Below are 11,644 nucleotides of genomic sequence, written 5' to 3'. Positions count from 1 at the left end.
TATTTAGTGATGGTGATATTTTTCACCAACATTGTGCATGTCATGTAATTAATTTAATAGTTAGATCTTGTTTAAAATCAATGGCTATTCATATAAAAGCAATTAGAGATAGTATTGCATGGATTTAGGGTAGTAACTCAAGACAACAAGATTGGTTTAGGTTCTTACAAGCACTAAATCTAACTCCTAGAGCATTAGCCCTAGATATGCCTGTAAGATAGAACTCAACTTATATAATGCTTCAACAATGCATCCCCTATAAGGATGCTATAACAAACTATATTAGTGCAAAATTAGGAGGAGGACACATACACGCATATGATTGGTAAATTGCCGAAAATTTGTATCAATTTTTAGGTAGGTTTCATGAAGTTACTTTAAAACTTAGTGGAACATATTACCCAACATCACGTTTAGCTTTAGGTGAACCTTTAAGAATGAGTTTTCTATTTAGTCAATTTCGGAAGGAATTACTTTTAGCAGTTCCTATAGCTTTTATGGAAAATAAATTTAAAAAATATTGGTCTAAATTACCAATGTTGTATGGTTTCGGTACTATTTTTGATCCTAGATTAAAATTAGAAGGTTTAGAAAGTGGTTTAAAAAACTTAGGTGAATTTTTAAGCATCGATTGTTCAGACGAATTTCTGAAAATAAAGGAAACTATATTTTCTCTCTATAGCAAATATGAGAATAGGTTTAGAAACACAAATTCTAGAGTACAGGAACCGCAACAAAGAGATGAAAATGCGCATTCATTTATGAATGTTTTCGGGTTGAAGAAGAAGAAGAAGATGACTCAAATAGAAGCTGGGAGTGGATCTTCATCAAGAGGCGACGGCCACGGCAGCGGCTTCAATGAACTTATGGCGTACCTCAGTGAGAGCTTAGTAGTCGACAGTAGTGGAGAATTGTTTGATTTAGTTCAATGGTGGAAGACACGAGCATTAACTTGGCTAGTCCTAACTCAAATGGCAATAGATATTTTTTCGATCCCAGTCTCCACTATTTCATCCGAATAAGCCTTCAGTACAACCAGACGAATACTTAAGGAACGTCAAAACGCATTACAAAGGGACATTGTTGAAGCTTTGGTGTACATTAAAGATTGGGATTGTGCCGGTCAACTTTTACAAGACACAATTTCACCGGCAAGCCAGGAATGGATAGATGAATTTAATAGATTAACATTTCACTTTGAAGATGATCCTTCAGCTTCAAATTAATTTGTAATTTGTAAATATTTATTTTCTTTGGACATTGTAATTGTAATATTTAGACTTTATAAGTTTGTAAAATTTGTAATTCATCACAAAGTAATTGCACTCTTTTTTCCTTATCAAGTTTTTATCCGAATTGGATTTTTCTTAGTAAGGTTTTTAATGAGGCAATCATAAATTACAAATTGAAAAATTAAAATACAAAATTAATTTTTTAAATTTTGTTAATAGTGTGTGTTGATTTTAATTTTTATATAATTTTAACACAAAATAACTTAATAATTATTTATATACAAATACAATTAATAAAAAATAGTATATTATATGTAATATATATATACAATATTAAAAAAATTTAAAAATATAATAAAAAATATTTTTTTCAGGCGATTCAGGCGGGCTCAGGCTGCCCGACTGGGCTCAGGCAGCGAAAACCAAGCAAGCGGCCCGTCCAAGGGTATTTTCGGGCTCAGGCGGGCGGCCCGAATTCTTCAAGCAGACGGGTTCAAGTGTCGGGCTCAAATTTGATTTTTTCAGACGGTTGCGGACGACCCGTTCAAAATTTCAGTACTAGTGAGTCCTACTCTCGATCTTTATAATCGTTAAGAGCTCCCTCCGTTTAGTAGAAAAGTTGCAGAAAAGAAAAGTAGTGTAATTACATTATAACATCTTATATGTATACAACTTTTTATCCGTTAGAAATTAGATCTGCGGGAGCGGTTTTTTCCTACGGTTATTATTCCTCCATATTCCTTGTATTGATAAGCTATTACCGTCATATCAGATTATAGCATTTTCTTAACACTTTGAATTAACTTTTGATTGCTAATTATAACATGTAACTAGTGGAGGACTAGTAGAGGGTGATAAGATGTAAACCTAGTCAGGGATGTTTATTTATTTATTTAGTTTTAGAGTTAGTTAAGGATTTTAAGGTTACCTTGACAGTTATTTTCTCTCTAATTTCCAAAAAAATATATATATATATATATTTATTGTACTTGTATCAACATTTTTTCTTTTGTTTAGCCAGCAACAAGTATAAGATCTCCTAAAACGTCTTAATTAAGTTGATACCCACAAAAAGAGACGTTCATAACAAGCCCCTAACCCATCTTCTTTTGTTTTTATTTTATTTTATTTTTATCTTTATTTTTTTTTAAAGATTGGTTATCAATCCAAAATCGTTACTCTGTTGAGTTGTCAACTGATGAATAGTGTTGTTTGTGAAACTAATTACGCCTCATTCATTTTGTAAATTTGAGTTTTTAATTTGAGCTTATACGTGATATTTTTTGACAACTTTTGACTGTAGCAAGTTTGATGTGACATTTTTTAAAAACTTTTAATTGTAAAAACTTAAAATTAAAAACTCAAATCGGTAAAATAAACGAGACTTTAATATTTTTTTATTTGGGAAAGGTATCTGACTCGTAATTTTTATAGTACTGAATTATCGAGTCATGCTTCTAATATCTCATCAAACAATTAATCGATGACAGGCGATTACGTTCAAACGTCTTTTTCTCCTTAGATGTACGGTTCATTCAATAAGTAAGAACTCATTAATTGCTTGTAACAGAGTAAAACATTCGACACAAATAGTGTTGACGGTCAAATTTCCCCAACAAAAACCGGGCGGGTTACCTCTTGGTTTCCCTTTGGATTACCGGCCTATGTGTAGTAAACGTGTGGGTATTTGTAGAATAAGTGTATCGTGTGTTAACTAAGATGTGCACGAAAATGGAGAAACAAGGAATTTATAGTGGTTCACTCTGTAAAATTAGAGCTACATCCACTGTGATTTTGTATTTATTTTGGGGAGATTACAATTTACAGCAATTGCTTTCTCTTACTCTCTTTTTCTCTTCTGGAATCTGAACCCCTTCCCTACTGGGGGTCTTCTTTCTTTTATACTTGGCTTCCTTCGCTTGGTGGGTTTCCTTCGTAGGCAGAAGCACTCAAGTGCTCTCCCTTGTTAGGCCCAGACATAGCCCACTAATCAGCACTGTTCACTCAGCCAATTAGTCTTCTATTACGGCTCTGTGCTTCCCTGTAATACTCCCCTGTCCCCTGTGGGGCGGTTTGAGATCTCGCATTTAATGCCTGCAGACGTCCCCCAATTTTGCACGCAACCTGCCACGTCCTTCAAAGAACATTTCCCTCGTCGCCAGCGACGTTTAGCAAGATCGTCCTTCTTGATGGTCGATTCTGCAGTCGAGGGATCTTTGTGCCTCAAGCTCAACGGCAAGATCTGTCGACGCCAGAAGGAGTCATCGCCATAAGTTGGACTTTGGGCTCGGGCTCTTTATAGCGGAACAGGAGGGAGCTGTAGGCGTCGTGGGTTGTTGCTTGGCGGAGAGTAGTTAAGGCCACGTGTCGCATTATCGCTCGTCCATGTGTCCGTCACACTTTCCCACACAACAGGTACCCCCCAGGTCGAGGGCTCCTTTTAGGCAGCCTTGAGCTTGTGTTCGGTCGTACTTCCGTGCTTCGGGTGTGGGAACCGGTCCCGAGCCTTCATCCGCAATGATGGCCTGGACGCTTCAGATTTCCTTCGGGGGACACAACCGTCGTGTCAGTCAATTCCCCATGATGACGCAAGGCTCTATTTTGAAAGAGCGAATACGAACCCTTGGATCGCGACTCTTCCGTTTCCCGCCCTCGCTTGTCACCGTCAGATCTGGGCAGGATTCCCCTGCCGTCGAATTTCAAAATCTTCATCCAACGGCCAAGGGTTGAGGACTTTTCGTCCCTTTAAATACCTCCTTTGAACTCGAGAGCCATTTTTTTTCAAAACACAAAATACTCCTCGCACTTGTTGAACTGCTGCCTACTCCGCTAGAATCCTTCCTCTTAAAACTCCGGTTCATACCTCTTGATCTTCAAGGCGCGTCATGAAGCCACATTCAACCCCAGATTCCCTCCCCGAAATTCTTTTACACTGGTAAGCCCCACCGTCCTCTACTTGCTCTATTCTTTCTTTGTTGATTCACATATGTATGGGAATATGCAGAATGTAGAGGTTAGGGACACTTACTTTGTTTCATTTTTCCGCATAGGATAGTTCTGTTTCCGTCTTTTTGTTGTCTATGTTTTCCTGGTTTCTGGGTTCTAGGGAACCTGGAATTCTATGAGTACTCACCGTTAACATTCTCATATGAATGGTCGACGTCAAGTTGAGGCATTTGAGTAGTCGTTGCTTAGAATAGCCTTCATTTCTTCCTCTCGACGTTAGGGTTTTAACTCAGCTCCTTGTCTTCATTACCAGAATAATGGCCCAAAGTTCCCCCAGTCGAGAGAATTCTTCTGTCGTCCGTCCAGACTTCCCTTAAATGGTGGAGATCTCATGGTGTTCTTCGTCTTCCAGCGTTGGCTCCGTGCTGAGGGACATAGAAGACATCGAAGCCAGATACGAACTAGGCGACGACTTCGGGAGTGAATTTGGTAGCGTAGAGCCGATGCTGGACGAGGTGGTGGAGCTAATCCCCTTCACGGGGGGCAGTGTAGGCGGGGTGGCTGCCGCGATGGTAGATGCCCCCTGGCTGCTACGAGTGGCGATCCGGATAGGCCTTTCTTCACAGCCGACGTTGTGGCGTCGAGGGTCCGGAACAAATATATCATCCGGGCTGTGAAGGAAGGATGCATCGACGGGAGGTGGTTCGAATACCTCCTCCCAGACATGCATTTTAGGACTAGCATGCCGCCGACCGAGTACCTCCCGGGGATGACCCTCCCGGTTCATCCTTTTATAAAGGACTACTGCCATTTTTATGGCATTTCCCCCGCTCAACTGGCGCCGAACTTCTGGTACTGCTTTGCCGGTGCCTGGATTTTATGGCACCAGCAGTTTGATATGGAACTCCCTCTGGACGAGTTCAGATTTATGTACAGATTATGCCACGTCGCCAAGTGTGAGGGGTGGTACTTTTTGAGTGGTCACGGAAGGTCTCAGCCCCGATTTGGGAAGTTGATACTAAGCATTCTCTCGACGTCACATGGGTGGAAACCCATGTTCTTCATGGGAATATGGGTGAGATTTTTGGCCTTTCTTTCACCTTACTTTGCTTTTTTCTTCTTTTTCGTATGCTGACAATCTTTCATCCTTCAGTTGACCAGGAGTGGCCGCAGTTTTCTGGTAATAGCTTGGCGAGGATCGAGAAGGCCTTCTCGTTTTCATCCGAGATCCACCACATTGAAACGCTTCTAACCAAGGCCAACTTTCGTGCCACTGGGTTAATCCTTGATCTCCCTGATCCTTCGGATCTAGATGTCGTCCGCGCATACTTCCACCTAAGCGACGAAGGTAATTCCTACTCTCGACACCTTGCCTTATTACGGGTCTTGTTTTTCAAATGCTGACCACATCTTCGTCTCGTCGTTTCCGTAGAGATGGCGTCATTGAGAATCCAACTTCCTGGCAACCAGCAATCTGGGCCGAGCCAACAGCCCCTGTCGAAGGGAAAGGACAAAGCCAGCTCTTCTTCCCCTGCGCCGAGGAGTAAGAAGGTCAAAAGTCCTTCGATACCGGGGGGAAGCATGCGCAGAAGAAGAGGCGCACAGAGAAGACGCCAGTGGCTAAGGCTTGGACACCAGTGGTCCCCATTCCTGAAGTCAGTTCTCCCCCGGCGCCGAGGGAACGTGTGCTTATTCCCGGGGGAAATATCATGGACGGGAATTTCCAAGTCTCGGACATTTCTGACGCCGAGATTGGGGCGATGCTAAAACTTCCCCCTCGCTTCTCCCTCGTCTTCCAGGCTCTTTATCAGTCTTTCTTGGAGCCACACTGGATTACTGCCTCCCAGTCTTCTTTGATCGACTGTCAGCGCAAACAGATCTCCTTTCAAATCCACGTAAGATTTTGTCGAGTTTTTTTCTTTTTTTTTTGTCTTTCGACTTTTCTGACCTTCAACTTTTCAGAGTCTTGTCCTTTCCATCCTTAACCTCCTTGACCTAGTTAAGGTTGAGGAGTGTAATGAGGAGATGGACGATGTGGAAGCCAAGCTCAAATCCCTTGTCGATGACACCAAACAAAGGTTAACGGATGCCGTCGAGGAGAGAGACATGGCTGTGGCCAAGCTGTCGAGTCTGGAAGGTGAACTGGCCAAGCTGAAGGCTAAGGTTGAGGATCTAACACAGCGGGCAGATTTGTCCGATAAAAAGTTGGCCGAAGCAGCCGAGGCAGCGAAGAAGTGTTTCGCTGAGGGGAAGGCCAAAGGGAAGAAGGAAGCTGAAGCCGAGGCTGTAGCTACCTTCGATGCCAGGCATGTGGAGATTATTTAGGAGTTCAAGGCTTCTCCGGAGCTCACTGATATCCGTAACAAGGATTTCCAGTCGGCGGGTCAACAAATTATCGATTTGATCAAGAAGGAGTGTCCTGAGTGGGACTTGAGCTTTCTTTACAATTCTCCTCCTCTTGCTGGTGACGACAACCCTTCCCCTCCTGGTGACGGTGAAGAATCAGTAGACCCTTCCCCTCCTGGTGACGGTGAAGAATCGGTGGCTGGTGGCGAAGCCTACAAAAGATTTATACCTCTCTCTTTTTTATTTTGTATTTTGTAACTTAATATTTGATCTGGATAGCTATTTAGTTTATCTGCACTTATATATAAAGATAACAGATTTAATTCATACCTTGCTTTGCAATTGCTGCCTTTTAGAAAATTCCTTAGAATTTTGCTAAGTCTTTGTCTTTCCTCCTTGGAGGATCTGTCGTCGATTGTGCTCCTTGGGGTTGTCTCCATAGAAAATTCTTTAGAATTTTACTAAGTGTTTGTCTTCCCTCCTTGGAGAATCTGACGTCGATTGTACCCCTTGGGGTCGTCGCCTTAGAAAATTCCTTAGAATTTTACTAAGTGTTTGTCTTCCCTTCTTGGAGGATCTGACGTTGATTTTACCCCTTGGGGTCGTCGCCCTAGAAAATTTCTTAGATTTTTACTAAGTGTTTGTCTTCCCTCCTTGGAGGATCTGACGTCGATTGTACCCCTTGGGGTCGTCGTGTCATTTTTTAGTGATCCATGGACCTCTGTCCCCCCATGTCTGTTTATTATAACCTTGGTTTTGTTAAGCAGACACGTTATTAAGGGGTGAATTCCTTTCTTTCTGCAAACATATCAATTTATTTAATTCATAGAGAATGTACAATTGGGATGCGCAAGAATCACATACATTATTCGTAGTACAGCCTTAGTTGTTCTGCATTCCACAGGTGTTGAATTCTTTTACCGTCGAGGCTCTCAAAAATGTAGGTGCCGGGACATAGTACTTCCCTTATGCGGTAGGGCCCTTCCCATGTTGGGCCCAATGGACCAGTATTTTTGGGTTTTGTGCTCTGCATTACCCTTTTTAATACTAGGTCTCCTGGGGCGAACCTTCTTTACCGAACTCTTTTATTGTAATATCGTGCTGCTCTTTGCTGATAGGCGGCGAGGCGTAGTTGGGAGTCGAGCCTCTTTTCTTCCAGCAAGTCGAGTTCTCCGTTCATGCCTTCCGCGTTGTCGTCGTCGTTGTGGACGATGGTTCTTAGAGTTGGCGTTTTGATTTCTACGGGGAGCACTGCCTCGACGCCATACGCCATGGAGAAGCCGTAGTAGTTCGGCTCGTCGTTCTGTATGCCCATAAGACCTTGGCAAGTTCCTCGGCCCATTTCCCTTTTAGATCGTCGAGTCTCTTTTTGAGGGTGTACTTCAATATTTTATTGACCGCCTCGATTTGTCCATTAGATTGTGGATGGATCGGCGCCGAGAAGTCTTTTCGAATGCCCAAGCTGTCGCAGAATCTGCGTGTTGAGGCATTGTCGAACTACTTTCCGTTGTCGGATACTACTGAGTGGGGAACCCTGACCCTGCATACGATGTTGTCCCACATGAATTTGGTGCAGGCTGCTTCTGTGGTTGTAGTTAGAGTCTTTGCCTCTGCCCACTTTGTGTAGTAGTCTACCGTGACGATTGCAAACTTAAATCCTCCGGGTGCAAGATGTAATGGCCCGATCTGGTCAACCCCCCATTTGGCGAAGGGCCATGGACTGAGAACTGAAGTTAAATTTTCTGGGGGTGCCCTAGGAATTGTGGCATACCTTTGGCATTTATCGCAACGTCGGGCGTATTGAAATGCGTCTTTTTTTAGCATGGGCCAGTAGTATCCTTGCCTTAAAACCTTTAGAGCCAAAGACTGCCCCCAAGTGTGGTTACCACAGACTCCTTCATGGATTTCTTGGAGGACCTTCTAGGCTTCGGTATTATCTAGGCACCGCTGTAGAGGTGTTGAGTAGCCTTGTCGGTAGAGCAAGTCGTCATACAATAAGTACCTAGCAGCTCTATACCTGACCCGTCTGGCTTCGTCTTTATTGTCTGGCAGTTGTGTGTCCATTAGGTATTGGATAAGGGGCGTCATCCAATTTCTACCTGTTTGGATGATTAATGCCTTAGCTTGTTCTTCAATGGTCGGCCGCTCCAATTCTTCGATGGGAACGACCCTTAGTGTATCAGAATCTCTTGAAGATTCTAGCTTTGCCAGGGCGTCGGCGTTCGCGTTTTCTGCTTGTGGTATCTAAAGTATCTCATAGTTTTTGAACTTAACGAGTTCTTCCTTTACCTTTCTCAAGTATGCTCCCATCTTCTCACCGCACGCTTGGTATTCTTCTTTTACTTGCGTGATGACCAATTGAGAATCGCTGAAGATGCTGAGCCTTTCGACCTTCAGGTGGCTGGCTAATCGTAGTCCAGCAATTAGCACTTCGTATTCCGCCTCATTATTTGACGCCTTGAATTTAAATCGAACCGCCGAGCTAATCTTGTGGCCTTCGGGACTGATTAACAAGACGCCGGCTCCTGACCCGTTTTTGCTTGACGCTTCATCCACGTAGAGCTTCCATTCTGTAACCTCAATTTCTTTAGATGCGGCGGGAGCTGGTCTATGAGAGAACTCTGCCAGAAAATCGGTGAGTGCTTGGCCCTTGATCGCAGTTCTTGGCACATATTTTGTGAGGACCCGTATTGTCTGAGATTGGAAATAGTACCGAAGCTTCCTTGAAGCTACCATCAGGGTGAGGGCTAAGCGCTCCATTTCGCTGTATCTTGATTCGGCGTCGAGGAGCCTCTTGCTTACATAGTAGATTGGCAATTGCACCCTTTCTTCTTCTCTTATCAGTACGGAGCTTACGACGTGTTGGGACACGGAGAGGTATAGGCTAAGCTCCTTGTCGGCGTTTGGTTTCGACAAAATTGGGGCCTTGCCTAAATGCTCCTTCAGTTTCTGGAAGGCCTCTTCACATTGTGGTGTCCACTCAAAGCGCTTGCTTCCTTTCAAAGCGTCGAAGAAGAGGACGCATTTGTCAGTTGCTTTTGATATAAACCTGTTTAGGGTGGCGATACATCCAGTTAACCTTTGCACTTCCTTTTGCTTTGTTAGGGACCGCATATCCTGTAGGGCTTTATTTTCTCAGGGTTAGCTTCAATCCCACTATTGCTGACCATAAAACCGAGGAATTTCCCTGACCCAACTCCAGAGGCACATTTCTGGGGATTTAGTTTCATGTGGTATTTTCTCAATATACCAAATATTTCCCTCAGATGGTCAACGTGATGGCTGGCCCTGGAACTTTTCACAAGCATATCATCGACGTAGACCTCCATCGTTTTGCCGAGCTGTTGAGCGAACATCTTATTCACAAGCCGCTAGTAGGTAGCCCCTGCATTTTTCAGGCCGAAAGGCATCACCTTGTAGCAGTAGAGGCCCCTATCGGTTATGAAGGAGGTGTGCTCTTGGTCGGCTTGATGCATGGGGATCTGGTTGTATCCGGAGTAGGCATCCATAAAGCTCAGCATCTCATGTCCCGTCGTGACATCAACCATTTGGTCTATTCGTGGGAGTGGAAAGGCATCCTTTGGGCAGGCTTTGTTGAGATCATTGAAGTCGACACATGTTCTCTAGTTCCCGTTGGGCTTGATCACTAGAATGGGGTTTGATACCCAACGTGGGTAATGGGCCTCCCTAATGAACCCATTGTTGATCAGCTTGTCGACCTCCTCTTTCAGCGCTTTATACCTCTCAGGATTCATTGGTCGACGCTTCTGGCGCTTGGGAGGATATGAGGGGTCGACGTTTAGGGACTGACATATAATGTTGGCGTCGATCCCTTCCATGTCGGTGTGATTCCAGGCGCAGACATCTAGGTTTTTCCTGAGGAAGTTTTCGATCTCAACCTTAAGTGATGAGGCTAAGTCTAAGCCCATTTTCAGCACTTTGATGGGCTCGCCTTCATCAGCTCGGATTTCCACCAGATGTTCGATGGACTGAGACCATGTGACCTCCTCCTAAACCCTGGGGTCTATGTCCTCGACGGGGTTTTGATAAACCATCCTTGTCTCCTGTCTCCCTGGCTGGTCATATTCGCGCAGGGCATCAGAGTATGCAACCCTAGCTTTATATTGGTTGCTCTTCATTTCACCTACGCCGTTTGGGGTAGGGAACTTGACCTTCTGGTGGTAGACGGAGGTTATTGCCCTTAGTGCCTGAAGGGTTGGTCTCCCTATTACAGCGTTGTACTTGGAGCCTCCTTTTATAACCATAAAATTGGCCATTGTAGTTGCCTGTCGGGGTTTCTCTCTGGCAGTTATAGGCAACCAAATTCTCCCCTGAGGGATGATGGAGTCCCCGGTGAAACCATACAGTGGCTTGGAGGTTCTTTCCAACTGCTCATTTCGGATCCCCATTTTCTCCAAGCAGTCGGAGTATAGGAGGTCCACTGAACTCCCATTGTCTACCAGGATTCAACACACGGTGTGGTTTCCAATCATGGCTTCCACCACCAGTGCATCGTTGTGGGGGAAGTGAACTCCACTGGCATCGTCCTCATTAAAGGCCATGTCAGTGTGGCTGTACCTAGGGGTTTTTACAGCGGAGACGCTCCAGAATCGTTCCTAGTAACCCCCTAGCCTCGTGGGCGTAGTCCTTCTGCGACCTCCTCAAGTCTCCTCTTATGTAGGGGCCGCCGAGGACAGTCCGTATGACGCCGATAGGTTCCTGGTCTTCTGGGTGATGGTTCTCTTCTCGGCATCGACCGTCATTTAGTCCACCATGGCCGGCGTTGCGAGGTCTTCGCTCGGCCCTGAACTCCTGTAGCCTTCCCTCGCAGATTACTCTCTCAATTTCATCCTTAAGGTCGGCGCAATCGTTGGTGTGGTGGCCGACATCGCCGTGGAACCTACAGAATTTCTTTTGGTTCCTTCGGCTGGGATCCGACTTCATCGGTTCTGGTCGGCGCAACAGGTTTCCGCGGCCGACCTGATTGAAGACCTCCTCGACGCCTACCGTTAGCTCATGGTAGGAGTCGTATTTTTGGAATAGCCGAGGCTTAAGGGCATCCTCCTGCCTTGGCTTTTTGGCTTCTGGAGCGCTCGACGTCGCAGCTGGCTGCTTGTCTC

The sequence above is a fragment of the Morus notabilis genome, unplaced genomic scaffold (assembly GCF_000414095.1).
Source record: "Morus notabilis unplaced genomic scaffold, ASM41409v2 Scaffold424, whole genome shotgun sequence".
NCBI classification, from domain to species: Eukaryota; Viridiplantae; Streptophyta; class Magnoliopsida; order Rosales; family Moraceae; genus Morus; species Morus notabilis.
This window is presented reverse-complemented; position numbering follows the sequence as displayed.